Source organism: Oratosquilla oratoria, chromosome 43, assembly GCF_046742065.1.
Source record: "Oratosquilla oratoria isolate Oo_2021 chromosome 43, ASM4674206v1, whole genome shotgun sequence".
NCBI lineage: Eukaryota > Metazoa > Arthropoda > Malacostraca > Stomatopoda > Squillidae > Oratosquilla > Oratosquilla oratoria.
Genome location: NC_134819.1, coordinates 14,767,487 through 14,789,130, shown reverse-complemented (window position 1 = coordinate 14,789,130; position 21,644 = coordinate 14,767,487). Strand labels below are relative to the sequence as shown.

General features: G+C 39.1%; 1 protein-coding gene and 1 pseudogene across 5 annotated transcripts in view; one reads left to right on the top strand and one right to left on the bottom strand.

Moving 5' to 3' along the window:
- The window catches only part of LOC143022079 (mRNA-capping enzyme-like), a 268,589-nt gene that overhangs the window by 146,433 nt on the left and 100,512 nt on the right, over nt 1-21,644 (top strand). The window lies entirely within an intron of this gene.
- On the bottom strand, nt 1,826-2,732 carry LOC143021836 (zinc finger MYM-type protein 5-like; annotated as a pseudogene).

Here is a 21,644-nt window from a genome sequence, read left to right as displayed (position 1 = left end):
AAATATCAAGTCCAATGTTGAGGGTTCTTCATTACTTCTATATCTAGTATTTTCTCTAATCCACTGGGTCATTGTGTACTCAATGGTCAAGTCAAGAAGGACATTACCCCAGAGTTCCCTCCCCCCCTTCACTGTCATCTCTTCCCAACATATTTCCTTTGAATTAAAGTCACCCATAATTACTGCATTTTCTCTGTTTTTCAGTATTTCAGTTGATTCGTATTTTGTATCTTCTAATAATTTGGAATGATCACTTTCTGACCAGGCTTGTGTTTTGGGGGCCCCCAGCACATACTCCACTACAAATTTTCTGCTCTTCATATGTTTAATTCATACTTGTATCATAATTGATTCTACATTATTTTTCTCTTCAGTTATTTTTTTCACATTCAAATCTTTCTTGGTCAAAATTAGAACTCCACCCTGTTTGTCCCTTCTATTCTTTGTCCAACAGTTGTATAAACCTTGTCCCACAGTATAGGGAGTTAGGTTATGCTTTAATTTAGTTTCCACTATTCCCATTATGTCTGGTTTTTCTAAGGCCAGGTAATCGTTTAATTCGTTCATTCCTGTGCATGGTTGGTGATGGTTAGTATTGATTACATTGCCTCCCTGACCTTTTGAGTTATTTCCATGTACCTTAGGTTAAAGTCGTGACAGTGGGGTTTGGCGTACATAATTGCAAGAAAAATATTAAGATATGATAATTTGTCAAGTTGCTAGTGGGAAACATGTCAAATTGATTTGAATGAGTGAAAGGAGGGTTTACATATATTATCATATCTTGGATGTGTTCAAAGAAGCTATTTAAAGATATTTACACTTGTACGTACATTCTCTTTCCAATGAGAATGAATTTGCACTTGTTCTTTCTTGTTTGTTAAAACCCCTTTCATAGTGGAACATAACACATTGGTTTGAGACAGTGTTTACCACTCGCGTTTGCCACACACAACACAGATGGATGCACCTTACTTGATTTCTTTCCTCTAACACTTTCTTCTATTTTTCTTAATTGACTGTTCTTGGGCATAGAACGCCAGTAAAACCCTGTCTTGTCACCATTATATACTTGTGAAAGGCTCAACTGTTCCTCTATTATTAATTTGTCTAGCTTCTTTGGAAATGGTTCTACGTCTGTCATGTCGGCATCTCCTGCTTCACCCCTTAATGTTGCATTAAAAAGTGGTGCCAATTGCGGAAATGCCACAACCAGCCATCACTTCCTTTAAAGTCCTTTAAATCCATTTTCTGCGCAAATTTCCTGGCAGCCATAAGAATTTCCATACCTCAAATGTTCATACCAACTGACCTTGCTGAATGTACCATTTGAATACTGTTGCATCTAATTCTGCCTCTTTTCCAAGTCGAGTGTATTTTCTAGGCACTCCTTTACCACTTTTTGCCGCTGATGTGTCCACACAAAACTTGAACAGTAATTCAGTAACTTTGCCTTGGATTTTCTAATATCCGACACTGTTTGGCCACTCCAAATTTGTCACACACATTTCTTACATTTGCTCCTTCCTCAAGTTTCTTGATAAGTCCAATTTTTGCCCCACTGTTAGAGTAATTCGCTTTCGTTTCACAACTTTATTAGGCATGATGACACAGGTGTATTCATAGCACTGTATAGTAGTATACTGTAAATAGGTGTTGTATGGCCTTCACCCCGCGACTAGCATCGTTTGTATACCCTGCCACACGCCATCTGGTGTTTACATTTCAAACTACTGTAACTCGGTATCGTTCGCCTCGCGTACGTGGCAGTTTTTCGGGCAGCTAAATATTATTTTCGAAAATAATATTTAGCTGCCCAGCTGCTTCAAAACGTCTGGATAAACTGAAATCCGGATATGTGAAGGCCGAATAAACAAGGTTTGAGTGTAGTTAGGAATCTAATGATATCAACCAATCTTGAAAGGATTTCCTTCCACTTCTTCATTTGGCTTTCAACAACTTCTTGTTCTTTTTTATCAATTGTTGCTCCATGAGCAATCCTAATTTCCAACTCCTTCCATTGTGTGAAATTCCAAACATGAGCTACACTGGATTCGTGCTCGGATATTCTAGGATTCAGTTTCCACCATATGTTGAATCCGTCCTCAGAATTAAATTTTGAGTTATTTCTGTCTGAAAACAGTTTGCAACAAAAGCAGTAAAGAGCTTCCTTGGAAGGGGAGTACACCATCCATGATCTCAACATTCCTTCACCATTTGGCAGAATTTTAAAAAGATATTCCCGGGTCAGTTTTCTAGTTTGTCCTTTGGTTGACACACCTTGATGAATTACTTGACCAAAATCAGAATCTAGATTTTGAACCACAGATGTGCCTTGATGTACCAGAAAGATCTGTGTGCCATCTTGCTTGGCCATAGGCCAATGTCTTTTATGTCCACTCTGTCCACAGCTGGTCCTGGAATATTTTCTTCATGTTCTTCATCACTTGAGGGAGTTTAAGTTGATGAATCACTTGAAGTTGAATCCCTTGAATTTGGCGGTGATTTGGATTTGTAGACTTCTCCAGCTTCAGTAGTATTAGTTTCTATACAACTGATGTATTTCAGTAGTCCACCTTCATTCTTTTTTAATAAATCCTCTCTATCTTTGTATCTCTTATATACACACACACACACATGCATGAAAAATGAGGACAAAAATAAAAATGAAGAACTGAAAAAGGAGGTCAAAGAGCAATTACAGGTAGTGACCGGAGAGGTAGAAGAGTCAATTAAAGAAACAGACCTCATTGAAATAAAAAATAAATGGAAACAAGAACAGGAAAATAAAAAAATATCTTTTAGAGAAACAGTACAAAAGCAGATGGAGGAAAATACAAAAGAAATAGTTATGAAAGTAATTAAAGAAAAGGAAAATTGGGTGAGAGATATAGATGACAAAGGTAAGTGCATTGTGGTCCATGGTATCCATGAAAAACATATGTAGAAGAGATGAGAAGGAAATACATAATACATACATATACCAAAGGCTTTTTTCCCCTTACAAGGGAGGTAGTAAAAAAGAAAAGGGCATAAAAACCATTCCCACCTATTTCCATCCCTAATACACTCCACTCCCCTCCACCCTCCCTCTTATCTTGGCACCTCCTGTAGCTGAGGAAATTTTGAAAGAAATACAGGACGAAGGGCAAAATTTTGATAAAGAAATTGAAGGAATCCACAGGATAGGCAAATATTCAAAAGATAAACAACATAGACCTCTGGAAAAAACTAAGAACTCAAATATAGCCTAGGAGGTATTATCGAAAGTGGTTAAATTGACAAACAGCCAGAAATTCAAAAATGAGTGATGAGGAAAAAGAGAAAGACAAGGCTTTCAGAATTGAAGCCAATGATAGAAATGAGAAAAGAACAGAAAAAAAAAAGTTATTCTAGAGAGTGCTGGACTCGAGACTGACAAAATGGTACAAAAATAAAATGGAAACAAACCAAAAAAGAGAAGAAAATATGAAACTAAAAGTGGCGTACACAAATATTGATGGTATGATCTCTGGAATTAATTAACTAAATGACTATCTAGAAAGAGAAACCTGACAATATGGGAATTGTGGAGACAGAACTGAAAGGATCCATATCAACAAGTATAGTGGGACAAGATCTGTACAACCACTGGGCGAAAAATAGAACAGACAAGCAGGGAGGAGGTGTCATGATATTGACTAAAAAGGGTTTAAATGTGACAAATATTAATGAAGGTAAAGGTAATGTGGAATTAATTATGATTAAAACTGGAAATAAAAAGATGAAAAGCAGAAAATATGTAGCAGTGTATGTACCACCAAAAACACAGGCTTGGTCGGATAGCGATCATTCGAAATTACTGGAAGACACAATGAATGTGCTAAATGAATTAATTATGATTAAAACTGGAAATAAAAAGATGAAAAGCAGAAAATTTGTAGCAGTGTATGTACCACCAAAAACACAGGCTTGGTCGGATAGCGATCATTCGAAATTACTGGAAGACACAATGAATGTGCTAAATGAGTTACTGAAAGAGGGTGGTAACATAGTAATCTGGGAAGAAATTATAGTAAAAGGGAGAAATGAAATTTGGAGCAACATTCTACTGGATATAACCATTGAATACACCTTAACACAATGGGATAAAGAAAATACTAGATATAGAAACAATAAGGAACTGTCAAAACTAGACTCAATATTAACTTCTGAACCAGATATCGTGAACAAAATGGAGTATAAACACCAATTGGAAAGAGTGACCATACTAATAGTTTGAATTAAAAGAACAAAACAATGTAGGAAAGTATGATAAACATAGTGAAGGAAGATTAATGTACCGTATTTTCCAGCTTAAAATGTGCATCGGGTTATAATGCGCACCCATGCACTTCGTTATCTCAGTATACAGATAGCACGCACCGACGTATAACGCGCATGCCAGGAAAAGTCACTGGTGGCTAAAGCTCGTGAACTGCATGTATGCGACTCCTGCTTGCGTTGGTCCATTGTTTTGTGGGAAATTTGAGCCATGAAAAGTTTATTGAATACAAAATGTACATGAAAAATTTCGGATTTTTACAGAAATTTTTTAATTTACTATCCTGAGGGAATAATTCATCTTACAAGTTTTTATCACCGTGTACAAGTTTTTATCGCCATGCAGCAACAAACTATGTTTCGGTTCATAAGTGTCTTTACTGAAGTGACGTTTAGTTTAACAAACTCTCACAAGAGAGTGTTTAGTGTAGGCTAGATTGGCAATAGAACTGTCAATCTCGGCCCTGATCTAGCATATTCCGGGTGAGCTAAAACGGCCAACGTTCATGATGTTGGTACTAGTGCTGTTTTACGGATCCCAAATATTTGCATAGACTACATTAATTAATGTTAGTAAAAATAAACCAATGAAATAACGGCGAAATTACTTAGTATCATGTGAACGAGGTTATATGGAGAAGTATTTTTCATTGGCTCTAGAGCCACCGCTGGGAAATCTGTTGATTTGTCACTAAATTAAGTGTCAGTTTAGGCATCAATCAGGACACAACTAAGAAAAAGTCGGAACTACATGTACCGGTATATGACTCATGTTGTGCATTGGTCCCTTATTACTTTGTAGCTTAAATAGTTTGTAGGAAATATGATCTAAAAAAGTTTATTGAAAGTAAAATATACAGAAAAATTTCGGGATTTTTACAGAAAATGTTCATATCATATCTTGAGGAAATAATTCGTCTTTACCATTTTTTATTTAATACTGAAACAAACTACAGACTGTTTCGTTTTAGCTTTGAACCTGCAATGACAGTGGTAAAATAGGACAGTCTCTCATCGAGGTGACGTTAGTTAATATAACTCCCGAAAGAGGGTGTTGTAGTTTGACACGAGTTTATGAACGGCCGCAACGGAATTTGTACCATACCTAAAGTGAAGCAACAAAGCAAATATAAAAATTCAAACTAAGATGCTGTGAACATGGGCAAATATTATGAATATTGATCATGTTTCATGGTGTTTAAGCCTATTTAAACATGAAAAATAAGATTCGATAGATACCTACCTCTACCAAATATTTATATAGCCCATGCTGGCGTATTCTTTCATGTCACCATGGCTGTTCTTCTTGTTCTCACGGAATGTCACGGAGAAGTGTGCCGTCCCGACTTTGTGACGGCCAACATCGTCACGTTGTTGTGAAAAAAATTACACACACAGCCGCAGAATTTTTATCGTAGGTCGTAGATAATGCGCACCACCGGATAACGCGCACCTCCCGTTTTTAGGCCCTTCCAATGGAAAAAATGGCGCACTATACGTCGGAAAATACGGTAAAACAAAACGGATTTTGTAAAACTAAGAATAAAATTCCAAAACACAAACTGGGATATTTTCTCCAAAGAGGAAACAAAGATGGAAAACAAATAAAACATATTCAAAGAAAAGTACAAGGAAGGAATTGATAAATATGTACCAAAGAAGAAGCCAAAAAAGATTTATATAAAGTGTTGGTATAACAAAAGGTGCAGTGAGGCTAAAGACAGAAGAGACAAAGCCTTGAAAATATGGAAAAGAGACAAAAAAACATCCAAATGACAAACATACATAAAACTTAGGAACGAATATGTGAATATATGCAGGAAAGAAAAAAGAAATTATGAAAAAATATAGACAAATGTAAGGATCAACCTTAAACTCTTTTACAGATATATAAATGACAAATTAAAGGGCAAACACAAAATTGTAAAACTGCGTGAAGGAGATAAAGAATATATAGACAACACAGAAATGGCAGAAGTTATGATTAGACATTTCAGGTCCGTTTTTACAATTGAGAGCTCACAAATTTGGAAAGATGACCAACAAGAAAGATCACCCAAAATGAAAGAAATAAAGGTAACACAGAAAGAAATAAGAAACCAAATAAAAAACCTAGATGTTAGGAAATGACATGGACTGGATGGAATTGGAAATTGGATCCTGAAAGAGTGTGTAGATGAACTGACAAACTATACAAGATAATAGACTTTTCACTCAAAGAAGGAAAGGTACTGCAAGATTGGAAAGATGCAAACATAGTACCAATATATAAAGGAGGAAACGAAGAAGGTCCTAATAACTTCAGACCAGTATCTCTTACAAGCACAGTAGCAAAAATATGCAAAAAAGTTATCAAACAAATGGACCAAACACTTGGAAGAAAATAAAATAGTAAACCCTAAACAATTTGGCTTTAGAAGTGGAAGATCATGTACCACAAACTTAATATGCTTTTACTCGAGATTAATTGAGATAATACAAGAAAGAGATGGCTGGGCAGATTACGCCTTCTTGGACTTGCAGAAGGCATTTGACAAAGTACCACACAGAAAATTAATAAGAAAATTTCAAATAATAGGAGGAGGAATACAAGGTAAGCCACTGGAATGGATGAAGGATTTCTTGAAGTGGGAGAAAAATTAAATTAGTACTTAGAGACAAAAATTCGAACTGGAAAGATGTGATAAGTGGTGTTCTGCAAGGCTCTGTATTGGCTCTTTTAATGTTTGCCATATATATAAATGATATGGATGAGGGAGTGAATTGTTACATGAATTTCTTTGCTGATGATGTCAAATTACTCAAAAGAGTAAGCACAGAAGAAGATTGCAGATCGCTACAGGAAGACCTGGACAAAATATGGGAATGGAGTAAGAGATGTGAAATGAACTTTAACATTAAGAAATGTAGCATAATGGAATTTGGAAAAAGCAAAAATAGAATATTGGGTCAATATAAAATTGGAAACAAGGAAGTCAAAAAAAGTTGATTCAGAAAGGGACCTAGTAATAATTATCTCAAGTGACTTGACACCTGATAAACATGTCAATAGATTATTTGGAGAGACTTTTAACTTATTAAGATCAATGAAAGTGGCCCTCGACTACATGGATGAAGAAAGGGTTAAGAAAATAGTGGTTACACTAATATGACCTAAACTAGAATATGCTGCAACACAATGGGCACCTAGCACAAAAAAGAACATAAGAAAATTAGAAGGAATCCAAAGAGCAGTGACAAAAATGGTACCTACACTATCAGATTTGACATCAAACAAAGATTGGAGAAATTACATCTATCAACACTGGAACAGAGAAGAGAAAGAGGTGATTTGATGACCATTTACAGAATTATGAAAGGGATGGAAATTCTCGATAGAGACGACTTATTAAAATGGGACAGAAGAGAAGAGGACACGAAAAGAAGCTAAAGAAGGACAGTTACAGAAGAGACCTGAAAAAGAATAGCTTCCCACATGAGTCTGGAACAAACTAAATGGAGAAACAGTGAGTGCCAAAACTTCTTACTTCTTACTTCAGCTCCTAGTAGTAGGTGTTATGCCTGATAGTGGTTCCAGCATGTTCCTCCATCCGGCTCTATCATGGAAGGCCCCTTCCTCCCTAAGAGTTTCGAAGATATACAAGATTTTAAGAATAAACTGGATGTGGAGAGATACAAGAATGGGTCACTACGAGCATAACTCTGTAAAATACAACTAGGTAAATACGCGCATATTTTAAATCTGTATTCACAATTGAAAATGCACAAAATTGGGATGAAGGATAGAAAGATCCCCCCCCAATTGAAGAAATAATTGTGAAACAAAAAGAAATAAGGGACCAGATAATAAACCTTTTATGTCAGAAAATTGCTTAAATACACATATCAAGGTTTAAGTTACTTGAAGTCGAAAAGGTCCTTCAACTGTGAGTAGTTTCCCAACATTAAAACCACTATTATTTCGATACACTATACAGGTTTATAGCCTACAGCAGACCCCACAGTGCCGCCCCCTTAAAAGTGCTGCCAGGGGTGGACCCCCCCTGCCTAGCTACGCCACTGGCTATAGTGATTTTGCTTCATAAAAAAGGAGACCAGAAGGACCTTAGTAACTATCGACTGATTAGCTTGTTGTCAAATGTATATAAAGTATTCTCCAAGATCCTTACAAATAGACTAAGTCAAGTTTTAGGTGGAAACCAACCAAGAGAATAGGCAGGGTTTAGGAGCAGATATTTGACTCTAGACCATTTGCAGGTGATGAATCAACTAATCGAGAAAACGACTGAATACAATACTGTATACCTCTGTGTTTAGCTTTTGTAGATTATGAGAAGGCCTTTGACTTGTAGAACAAATAGCTGGTTATGCAAGCAGGGTACAAATGAACAGATTGTAAGGGTTTTAGAAAAGATTTATGTGAAAGGTTCCACTATAATTCAACCACATAAAGATACAGAAAAGATCAAGATCGGGAAAGGAGTATGGCAAGGTGATACCATTTCACCCAAATTATTCACAGCTTGTTTGGAAGAGATTTTCAGAAGGTTAAGTTGGGAAGAGAAAGGTTTGAAGATTAATGGCGAATATTTGAACCGCCTAAGATTTGCAGATGACATTATTCTTATTTCAGAGAAGGCAGAGGACTTGCAAGATATGCTTAGTGATCTGAACAAAGAAAGTCTCAAAATAGGTTTTAAAATGAATAAAAGTAAAACCAAAGTAATGTTTAACATGAAAGTTCAAAGTAAAGAGATTTACAATCAATGCATTCTGCCAGCAATAATCAACAGGTGTGACTTGGAAACTAACGAAGGTGATGGAAACAAAACTAAGGACTGTACAAAGGAGAATGGAGAGATCAATGATGAGAATAACACAGAGATCGAAAGAGAGCAAGTTGGATGAGAGCAGACTAGAGTGAAAGATATTTTGGAGGCAGTAAAAGAGAGGAAGTGGAGTTGGGCAGGTTAAGTTAGTGCAAATGACTGATGAGCAATGGAGCAAGTATGTTACTGAGTGGATGCTGCGAGATAGGAGACATGGAAGAGGGAGACCAGACAGGTGGAGAGACAAGATAGAGAAGTTTGCAGGAGTTACATGGCAGATGTTGGCGCAGTCATGTGAATCATGGAATGTTATGAAGGAGGCCTTTGTTCAGCAGTGGACTCAGGATGGCTGATTTCATTGATTGATATATATATATACAGCCACTATCCGAGTTACGACCTAGATAGGTTCCGACCAACCAGTCATAAGTCGGATTGGTCGTAAGTCGGATCCTATTCAAAATGGCCGACACGAGGGTTCTACTCTAGGATACATGATAGCAATCTGTTGCGTTTTTAAGTAACTTTCTATTGAATACTATTAAATACAAGCTGTTTACTGTTTATTTATCAATGCTTTTTAGTTTAATTTTGATAATTTTTTCTATTTTTTTTTTTTAATGTTTTAATACTGTACTGTATTTCAGTATATATACGTATGTAGGTACTGTATGTATATACTATACCTGTATATACACACACACACACACACGTATTAAATATAACCTTGCTTACCATTTTTAAGTTTTTTAAATTGTAGTTTCCTTTTAATAATTTTTTCTTAATTCTTCAACTGTTGTATGTACTCTAAATATATGTGAATTTTAAGATCTATTTCTCTCATCCATTTCAATCCATTCTAAGTGTGAGATATAGGTACAGCAACGACTGCAACAGCACTGTAGGAGAGAAGCCAAACGCAGAGTATGGGATCCAATGTATTTAACGTTGCACCCAGCAGGGCTTCTCCCGAAATAACATAGTGGACTTTTTTAAGGCTATCGACCCATAAGGGGGTCATTAAGCCTGGTGTGAAGTTGTTCAGTCTCTACCTTCTTTTTTTTTTTTCTTTTTTTTTTTTTCTTCTTTTTTTTTCTTTTTTTTTTTTTTTTTACACCAGTTTCATGTTCGTTTCTCCCCGCAAGCTCAGGTTATATAAGGAGTCAGATGTTTATCCACTATGTTATTTCTGAAGAAGCCCTGGTGGGTGAAATGTTAAATACATTGGATCCCATACTCTGCGTTTGGCTTCTCTCCTACAGTTGTTGTTGTTGTCGTTCCCTAGACTGTCTGTCCGAGCAGTCCCGTCTCCCCAAGGAAGGCCACAGCCGAAACTGGGTTTTCCCACAAATCCTTTATAGAGTGTATGTTGTGTTGTTTGCGTGCATGATTGTGTATAATGCAGTCTTCCATTATGTGTTGTATGGTATGGGGTGAAGTGTTACATCCTGGGCAGCTGTTCACAACACGGTCGTCCAGCCTCTTCTGGTAGCTTAGAAGTGCTGGGTGGTGACCGCATCGCAGTCTGGCCAAGTGGACTCTGTCCTTTCGTGGGAGAGAGGATTCAGAAGGGTGGATATCAGGGGGTCTGGCATGCAGCAGTGTGTTGTCTTTCAGTGTGTTAATGGAGCGGTGAGTGATATGATTATGAATATGTTTCCGGAGGCTGGTATTTGGTGGTTGTGGAGGAAGAGAAGAGAGTATCTGTGCGTAATAAAGGTCTTTGGGTGTAGTTTTAATGTTTCTTGGTGTGTGTGGGTGTTCTGCTATGTAGTGTAGCGGGTGTGATGTGTTTGTGGTGGCTGCAGCAAGTGTTTGTGTGCCTCTCATGTCGAGGTGGTCCTTGACTTTGAGGACTTTTGTTTCATGGTGTAAATGGTCTGTAGGTGATGTATTTGTGCAGCCTGTAATTGTTTTTAGGGCTTTGTTTTGTATGATTTGAAGGGTGTTGTGGTGTGTCTCACTGAGATTAGGAGCCCATGCAGGACTCGCATAATTCATCACTGAGCGTATGCATTGTTTGTATATTGTTATATTAGTTTCTTTGTTTTGTCCAAATGTTGTTCCAGTGATTGACTTAAGTGCGTTAAGTCTAGGTGTGCATTTGTTTTTTATGTTTGTGAGGTGTTGTTTGAAAGACATGGATGTATCGTATGTTACACCAAGAATTTTCGGTGTGTTTGTGTGTGGTATTAGAGTGTTGTTGATGTAGAGATGAGGTATGTATTTGTGTTCTTTTGTCCAGTTGGTGAGAAGTGTTGCTGTAGATTTGGTTTGAGCTATTTTGAGTCTGTTTGTGATGAACCATGTGTTGAGTGTGTCAAGGTAAGGCTGGATTATTTCTGCAGCTTTGTCTGTGTTACGATGTGTGCATGTGATTGTTATGTCGTCTGCGTAGGAAGAGATTTGTATTTCTGAGGTGTCTGGCGTGGGTAAGTCATGCATGTATAGATTAAATAATGTGGGGGATAGAACTGAGCCCTGTGGTACTCCGTTCTTAATGTTTCTGATGTGCGATGATTGGCCATTATATGACACATGAGCATTCCTGCCTGCCAGATAATTGGCCAGCCATCTTTTGGTGTTATTGTGCATGTCTGTGTTATATATTTTATTTGTTAGGTTGTGGCGGGGGATAGCATCAAAAGCTTTACTAATGTCCAATGTTATAAGAAGTGTTCTGTGGTGGGGCCTATCTGAATTGATGCCATCTAAAATTCTTTGTGTGAGGTTTGTCAGAAGAGTGTTTGTGGAGTGTAGTGGCCTAAAACCGTGTTGTGAGTCAGCAAGGGGAATATATGGTGTGACAAGTTTAAGTATTAGGCGTTCAATGACTTTAGAGGGGGTGCAGAGAAGTGTGATTGGGCGGTGCGATGTTGGGATTGTTGGGTCTTTGTTCGGTTTTGGAATGGTGATTATTTTACCATGCTTCCAGATGTCGGGTATAGTGTTGTGTGAATAGCTGTAGTTTGCAATGTTTGTGAGTGCGTGTATACCTTGTGGTCCAATGTGTTTTAGGTGGATGTTGCTTATGTTATCAGGGCCACAGGCAGATGAGTGCTTGAGATTATGCATTATGAGCTTTGTCTGACTGTCTATGAAGGGTGTATAGTCTGAGTCTGTGGGGAAGTCTTTCTTACGTCGAATGGTGCGTCGGTCGTCAGGGTGAGATGTAAGATGGCTCGTCTGTGCAAAATGACGTACGAGTGCGTTTGCTTGTTGTCTGTTTGAGGGTAGATTATCTGTTGTTGTGATTATTGCTGCGTGAGAGCGTGTAGTGTTAGTGTTGGATAGTGTGATGCTGTTGAGTGTTTTGTACAATTTGCTGGTGTTTGTTTTGTGATCAAGTGTATTGATAAAGTTTTGCCAATTTTGTGTTTTTTGTTCATGTATTTTATTGGCAATCACAGTGTTTAGTGTTTGTATTTGGTCTGCTATGTTTTGAGGGATAGGTGTGGGGGTATCGTGTTTAAGTGTGTCACGTTGTCTGATGAGGCCTTGGATTTCTGGTGTGAAGTTGGGGTTGTGTGATTTTCTGTTGCCTCTAGGGATGTATCTCTTGTCTGCGTTTTGTATGATTGTATTAAAAGCGTGCACAGCATTGTTTATGTTTGTGATTGGTGTACTGTTAAGTGTTTCAAAATGTTGTTCTGTCTCCTCAGTAAAGGCTTCCCAGTTAGCTCTCTTGTAATTGGTGTAAGTGTGTCTGTGGCCAGCTGGGGTGCATCTTGTTTTGGTGGTGATGATGATTGGAAGGTGGTCAGAGCCAAGGGCTCCGACCACTCTCCATGATGTTGTTGGGGTTAGGCAGGGGGAGCAAAAGGTGATATCAGGAGAGGAGGGAGTGTAGAGGGCTTGGTATGGGATATGTGTATGATTATGGGTGTTGTTCATGATAGTCAATGAGTCGAATTGAGTCTGTATATCAAGCCCTCTGTCTGTGTCAGGGTTGTCAACAAACCAGGCAGACGACTTGGCGTTGAAGTCACCACCCATGATCAGGTTGGGGATTGAGGTTAGTTGGCTGAGTTGAGGTCTGAAGGTGTTTGGAACTGTGGGGGATGATTGGGGGGGAATGTACATGTTAACTATTGTTAGTGTTGAATTGTTGCCTGTGCGGATACGAATGGATTGGGTTTCTGTTGTGTTATCTGTGGTAGGGAGGAGAATTTTGGTTGTGGCACTTGTGTCCACAAAACAGATGGAATGGTGGATCAGGGTGATGAGTCCACCGCCATTGCCGTCAGTCCGGTCTTGTCTGATGGTGGTGTAATTATGAAATGATGGTGTTTTGTGTGAGTGTCTTAATTTTGTTTCTTGTAAAATTGCAATGTGTATGTTGTGTTGTTTAAGAAAGTGTTCAAGTTCATGTTTTTTAGTGTTAATACCGTCAATGTTGTGTTGTAATATGTTGATGTTGTGTGTTTTGTATGTGTTGTATGTTGCCGTTTGGGGTTGAGGTTGGGGTGGTAGTGGGGAAGGTGTAGGATCTGGGTCAGAGGGGGGGAAAGGAGAGATCGGGGACAAAGGATGGGGAGTACTAATCGGGGGTAAGGGCAAAGGGAAATTGGGAGTGGGTAAGGGTGTTGGCTGTGGTTGGGGAGGTGGGATTGGGGTTACTGGAGGGCAGGTAGAACATGTCCAAGTGTTTGTGTATTGGTTTGTGTCAGCAAGTGTTGTACAAGTGAGGTGGGCCCAGTTTTTGCACATATTGCACTGAACTGAGCCCTTTGTCTGTCTGCTCGAAGTAATGGGTTTAGAGCATGTTGGGCATGTGTATTTTGTGGTGGGCCCAGGATTGCTCTCTACATCTCCGGCTAAAAGTAGAAGAAGAGGGGTGATCGCCGGAAAATGACCCCTCAGTGCAGAAAAAACGTAACATTGTGTGTTGGAAAAAAAGGATTGTGGTACTCCCCCAGGTAGGCGTAGCTCCTCCTTGGGGATCGGTGCCATCTGCGTAGAGCTGATGGCCAGGGGTGGTTGCTGCTGATTGGCCCCCAACTCTTGGGGTTGGGGGGTGGTCCCACGACGTAGACGTTGCAGCTCCAGGACCTCTCTCCTACAGTTGTATACAGTATTGTTTTCAGTTGCTTAGTTGTTAATATGATATGGTAAGTTAGAGAAAGAAAATACTTATTATAGTGTATTCGTATTAGTAAACTCATAATAGGCATCAGCTAGACGTGGTCGTAAGTACGTAAATATCCTTCATCCATAATTTATCAAACTCTTCCACAAATGCCTTAGCTGCAGGCGCATCACTGCTAGCAGCCTCACCTTTCGACAACATGTGGTGAACCTGGTAACACTCTCGAAAGCAGCAAAACCACCCAGCACTCACTATGAACTCATGTGAAGTGTATTCTTCACCAGCACGTTCTTTCAACATGTGAAATTAACTTGTAGCCTTACTTTGCACTGCTTGCAACATCACTCTCACATTTCTTTGCCTATTATCTTCCAACCACGTGTATAGCAACTTTTCCATCTCTGCCATAACTGCCGTATGCGATGCTGGTTGCCACAACTATCTTATGCGCTGTGCTGCCAGACATGTACAGTAAACTCATAATAGGCATCTGCTAGATGTGGTCGTAAGTACGGGTGGTTGTAATTCGCATACGTCGTAACTTGGATAGTGACTGTATATATAGCAAACATTATTGGGGCCAGAACTGTTCCTTGTGGAACATCACTTATCACTTCATCCCAATTAGAGTGTTCGTCTCTTATCACCACTCTCATTTTTCTTTCTTGCTAAAAGTCTTCCATCCATTTCAGCGGTTTGCCCTGTATTCCTCCTTCAGTTTCTAATCTCTTAAGCAACTTCTTATGTGGCACCTTGTCAAAAGCATTTTTCAGATCTAGAAATGCACAATCAACCCATCCATCTCTTTCTTGTATTATATCTATTAGCCTTGAATAGAACCATATTAAGTTTGTGACGCATGATCGTCCTTGTCTGAATCCAAATTGCCTTGGAATTAGTATGTTGTTTTTTTCTAGATGCCTTACCCATCTACTTTTGAACATTCTTTCACAAATTTTTGCTATTGTGCTTGTTAGAGAGATTGGTCTATAGTTTGTAGGGTCTTCTTTGTTTCCCCCTTTATATATAGGTACTATATTTGCTCTTCTCCAATCTTTTGTAACTTTTCCTTCTTTCAATGAACTGTTTATTAGGCTATGTATTTTGCCTGCCAGTTCATTCCTGCATTCTCTCAAAATCCAGTTTGCTATTTCATGTGGTCCATGCTATTCTCTGACATCAAGATTACTCAAGTGTTTCATTATTTCATTCCTTGTTACTTCTATTTCTTTCATAGGAGGGACTTTCTCCTCCCATTCGATATCACTAGGTTGTATGTTCCCCCTTGTAAACACTGATTTAAAATGCTTGTTCATAATTTCTGCCACATCTATTTCCTCTGTGTATTCAACTCCTCCTTTTCGTAGTTTCTCTAAATCTTGTTTTTTCACTTTGTTATTTACAAATCTGTAAAATAGTTTTGGTTGATCTTTACATTTTTCTATGACATCTTTTTCATATTTTCTTTGTTCTTTTCTGCATACTTGTACATATTCATTTCTATAACTAGTATATATTTTTAATTTTTCAGGTCTTATGTATTTTTCCATTTTGTCCAAGCTTTATCTCTTTTGTCTTTTAACTCCCTACAACTTTTGTTGTACCAGCACTTTACATATTCTTTTTCTTGCTTTTGTCTTGGGACATACTTTTCCACTCCTTTACAAATTCTTGTCAAAATATTCCATATCTCTTCCACTGTTGTTTCCTCTTTGTATATTCTTTCCCAGTCTTCTTTTTGAAAGAATTCTCTTATTTTATCAAAATTTGTTTTTTCATACATCAATCTTCCTGGATTTTCCAACCTAACCAGAAGAGAATGGACACAAGCCAACAGGCTCATATCACAACAAGGCAAAACAGCCGTTAACCTGCATCGCTGGGGCTACAAAGACTCCCCAATGTGCCCATCTTGTCATAATTCGCCCCAAGATACAGACCATCTCGTACTGCACTGCCCAATCACAGCAGTGCCAGGGGGTTACCAGACTATCTATGAAGCAAATCAAACATTCATAGACTGGCTAGCAAATACAAAGTTGGAGGTGTAAGAAAGCCATACGATACTACTACTAATCTTCCTTTTCAATATTGTTCATTTCTTTTTATGTATTTTTCCTCATTTAGTTCCATTTCAACCAATATGTGGTCACTTTTACTTATTGGTGTCTTATATTCAATCTTTTCCACTATATCAGGTTCTGATGTGATTATCAGGTCCCGTCTCAATGGTTCTTCATTTCTACACCTAGTGTTCTCTTGAATCCATTGCATCATTGTATGGTCAATAATCATATCAAGTAGTACATTTTCCCATGAGTCATCTCCACCCTATACTGTCATCTCTTCCCAGCAGACTTCTTTACAATTAAAGTCACCCATTATAACTATTCCTCCCCCTAATTAAATCCATGGAAATTATTATCTTCACCTTCCATTGTGCTGCTCTTACCTATATTTCTAATCTTTACATTTTTGTTAATCCCTTCTTCATCTCCAAAATCCTCCGGGCCGCATTTGTTGACATGGCATCTGCCTGCTTGGACCAAGTCCTCTCCTTCCTCATTTCTTTCCATTTCCCTCGGTAATTTCTCCCCTTCTCCTTTTTCATCACCTTCCCACTACACCACGAGCTTTCCCCTTCCCTATAGATACAAAAAGGTACTTCCTAGACATTGAGATCCACAAAAATTTCCCTTCTTTTTCGGAGCTCCAATCTTCACTGTGAATCCATCTATGTCTATTTACCTAGTTGTATTTTGCGGGAAGGGGAGCTATGCTCGTGGTGTCCCGCCATTGTATCTCGCAGTGTCTAGTTTGCTTTTAAACTCATGAATGGTTTTTGCTCGTACTATTTCATTATCCAGTTTGTTCCAAGTGTCCAAAACTCTATGTGGAAAACTGTTTTTCTTCAGTTCTCTTCTATAGCTATGTTTTTTTATTTTCTTTCCATGTCCTCTTGTGTTTCTCTTGTCCCAGTAAAGTAAGTCCTCTCTATCAAGTATCTCTGTGCCTTTCATGATTCTGTAGATGGTCAATAGGTCACCTCTCTTCTTTGCTCCAGTGTCGGTAACTCCAGTTTAGCCAATCTCTCCTCGTATGATAGGTTTGCAAGTGCAGGTGCCATTTTTGTAGCTACTCTTTGGATTCTTGTGTGGGTGTAGTAGTGTGAGAGTGATCAGTTTATTAAGTATAGTTGGGAAGGCTTATGAAATGGTCTTGATTGAGAGGATTAGGAGATCAACAGAGGGAGTAATTGGTGAGGAACAGTGTGGGTTTAGGACAGGTAGGGGTTGCGTGGATCAGATTTTTGTGTTAAGGCAGATATGCTTTAGGAAAAGGTAAGGATGATTTTTTTGGGCCCTTGTGAATTTGGAAAAGGCTTATGACAGGGTAGATAGGAAGGCACTGTGGAGGTACTGCAGATATAGATTGGAGGAAAGCTTTTAAGAGCATTCAAGAGCTTTTAAGAGAGTAGTAGAGCTTGTGTTAAAATCCAAAATGGAGAGAGTGAGTGGTTTGAGTTAAAGGTGGGACTTCATCATGGATGTGTTATGTTGCCTTAGCTGTTCAGTTTATACATGGATGGGGTGGTGCAAGAGGTAAACACAAGGGTAATGGGTCGGGGATTGGAGATGGTTAAAGAAAAAGGAGAAAAGCAGGAGATAATTCAGTTGTTGTTTGCTGATGACACGCCTGTAGCAGGATCAGAGGAGGGATTGAGGAAGTTAGTGACAGTTTCGGAAGGTCTGCAAAAAGAGAAAGTTAAAGATAAATGTGGGTAAAAGTAAGGTGAGATGTACAAGGGGAGAAAGTGGCAGCAGATTGGAAGTATTAACCCCTTCGTTACCGACCCATCAACCTTACGTAAACAAACGTTTCAAACCGTCCCACGAATGGCTGGAGTCTTATGTTTGTAAACACAGACACTTGCCACCACGTGGGTAGAAATAACCCAGAAACCGAGGCCTTGAGAGCCCTCAATACACACAGCTTATAACTGTGACACGTGCGTGTCAAGGGGAGCATGCTCGGTTCCTGGCGGGTGCACTCAACCGTGACACGCAGGTGTCACAAAACACACATCCGGTACTCAAGGGGTTAAGGGAGAGAGACTGGAGGAAGTAGAAGTAGAAGATGCGAATGTGACAGGAAAGGGAGTGGAGGTGGAGGTAGAATGTAGATTGAGAAACAGACATTTGGAAATACCTGTAGATACTAAGAGGAGATTGATTGTGCCAACAGCACTGTATGGGGCAGAAACATAGAACATAAGAGAGGAGTTTGAATGTGTCTGAGATGAGGTGTCTGAGAAGTATGATAGGGGTTACTAGGCTGGATAGAGTGAGAAACAAGGAGATGAGGAGAGTGGTGGAAAGGGAGTTGGGAGAGAGGGTTGATGAAAGAGTATTGGATGGTTTGGACACATGGAAAGAATGAGTGAAGAAAGACTAATAAAAGAGGTGTGGAAGGCAGAGGTGGAAGGAGTGAACATGAGGAGGCAACCAAGGATGAGATGGATGGATGGGGTAAAAGGGGCATTGGGAATGAGGGGACTGTCTCTTGAGGAAGGCCTGGAGAAGACAGAAGATGGGGGTGAATGGAGAATAGTTGTGTATGGATGATGCCGTGATGCATGGGAGTGGGTGGAGGATGAGGGGGTGAGGGAGTATGTATGAAAAATAAATTGATGCAGCCCTAAGGGATTTCTCCCCCATCTCTATTTCTGCATGAGGGGATGGAGAGGGGGTTGCCAATTAATGAAGCGGCCTTGCTATGGATGTGTTACGTTTAGTGACACTGCTTCTGATCCAGGGCAATGGGCAAGATACAGGGATGACCCATCATCCAGGAGGAGCCAAGATAAGAGGGAGGGAGGGGGGTGGATGGGAGTGGAGTATGTGGGGATGGAATGGGTGGGAGTGGAGTGTATGGGGATGAAATGGGTGGAAGTGGAGTATGTGAGAATGGAATGGGTGGGAGTGGATTTTTTTTTTTTTTTTTTTTTTTTTTTTTTTTATACATCCCTTGTAAGGGGGAAAGAGCCTTTGGTATATGTATGTATATATGAATAGAAATGGCCCAAGAAGGGAACCCTGAAGCACTTGTAACATTTTATCATCAAGAAGTTTTGCCTATTAGAATGACTACAATCATTTAACCAATTACTAATCCAGCTTAATAGGCTACCACTTATTCCATGTGAAGCTAATTTAGCAAGTAGTCTTTTGTGCAGGATGGTATTAAAAGCCTTTGCAAAGACCAGGTACAGGGTGTTCAGGATAAATTTGACACTTTCAGAAAGGAAAGAAAAAAATTGATGTATTCTTGAAATTCAAAGTGCATCGCTTAGAGAATCTTTTGCTAAATATAGCTTTCTCAAAGAAGCCGCCCTGAGCCTTCACAGCCACTAGGCAGGACCTGAACCTGGAACATGCGGCCTTCACAGTGTCCTTCAAGAAACATCTGAATAGCAATTTGATCCTGGCAATCAGCTTGTCCTTGGTGTTGAGGTGGTATAATTGGTGTCTTTTTCAACTGCTTCCCATACATAATAGTCCATGGGGTTATAATCAGGTGAGTTGGGGGGCCAGATGTTGGGACTGATGAAGTCATAGAAGTTCTCAGACAGCCACTTCTGGGTTTTCCCAGAGGTGTGACACGAAGCTGAGTCCTGCTGCCACACATATTTCCCACAGCCACCCTCTTCACCCAGCACTTGACACCAGTGGACAGCAACTCAATATAGCCATCTGAAGTGAGTCTGAGTCCCTCTTCAAAGATGTGGGGAGGCATGATGTGGCCTTTGCTGGGAACACACCCAAAGACACTTGGAACAAGCTAGACAATATAGTAGTGTGTGCAAAAACCATCCATGAATTTAAGAACAAACTAGACACTGTGAGATACAAAGGCAGGACACCACAAGTGTAGCTCCCCTTCCTGTAAAATACGACTAGGTAAATACAGTTTGAGGGAACTTGGTCTTCATGAAGTGTGGGACTTTGTAGTGCTTTCCAGTTGTCCATGCTCACTAGCTCTCACACCCACCAATAGTAAACAGAATCACCTATCCATTGCACTTCACCACTATTAAAACCTTCAAATGGTTCTGAGATGACAGAAGATCAAAAAATGATCAAATTTATTCCAAACTGTTAAGCTGTTAAGAGCAGTCAAGACTTTTAACGAAAGTAGTAGAGCTTGTGTTAGGATTAGAAATGGAAAGAGTGAGTGCTTTGAGGTAAAGGTGGAACTTATTCAGGGATGTGTTATGTCACCCTGGCTGTTCAGTTTATACATGGATGGGGCGGTGCAAAATGTAAATGTAAGGGTAGTGGGTCAGGGATCGGAGATGGTTAAAGAAAATGGAGAAAAGTGGGAGATAAACCAGTTGTTTGCTGATGACACTGTGCTTGTAGCAGGGTCAGAGGAGGGATTGAGGAAGTTAGTGACAGAGTTTTGGAAGGTGTGCAAAAGAAGGAAGTTGAAAATAAATGTGGGTAAAAATAAGGTGAGATGTACAAGGGGAAAAAGTGGCAGCAGCTTAGAAGTGAGTATTAAGGGAGATTGGATGAAGTGGATAGTTTTAGATACTTGGGTATGAATGTGACAGGAAAGGGAGGAGTGGGGGTGGAGGTAGAATGTAGATTGAGAGAAGCAAGTAAATGCCTTGGTGGATTAAAAAGTGTAATGAGAGACAGACATTTAGAAATGGATGCTAAGAGGAAATTGTATGGAGTGATTGTGCTGACAGCACTGTATGGGGCATAAACATGGAACATAAGAGAGGAAGAGAGAAGGAATTTGAATGTATTTACCTAGTTGTATTATATGGGAAGGGAGCTATGCTTGTGGTGACCTGTCTTTGTATCTTTCAGCATCAATTTTTTTTCTTAAGATCTTGAATAGTATTTGCATACACTGTTTCTTTATCTAAGTTATTCCAGATATCCAGCACTCTGTGTGGGAAGCTATTCTTTTTCCGATCTCTTCTATAGTAATCCTTTTTGAGTTTCTTTTCATGACCTCTTGTTTTTCCATTGTCATTTTTAGTAAATCATTCCTATCAAGGATTTCCATTCCTTTCATGATTCTATAGATAGTCAATAGATCATCTCTTTCTCTTCTCTGCTCCAGTGTTGGTAGTTCCAATTTCGACAATCTTGGTTTGTATGTTAATTTGGAAAGAGCAGGTGCCATCTTTGTCATTGCTCTCTGTAATCTTTCTAATTACCTTATATTCTATTTAGTACTGGGTGTCCATAGTGTTGCTGCGTATTCCAGTTTTGGTCTAATTAATGTAACTAACATTTTTTTAATAATTTCTTCATCCAAATAGTCAAATGCCACTTTCATTGACCTTAATAGGTTGAAGGTTTCTCTGACTACTTTGTTGACATGTTTATTTGGTGTCATGTCTT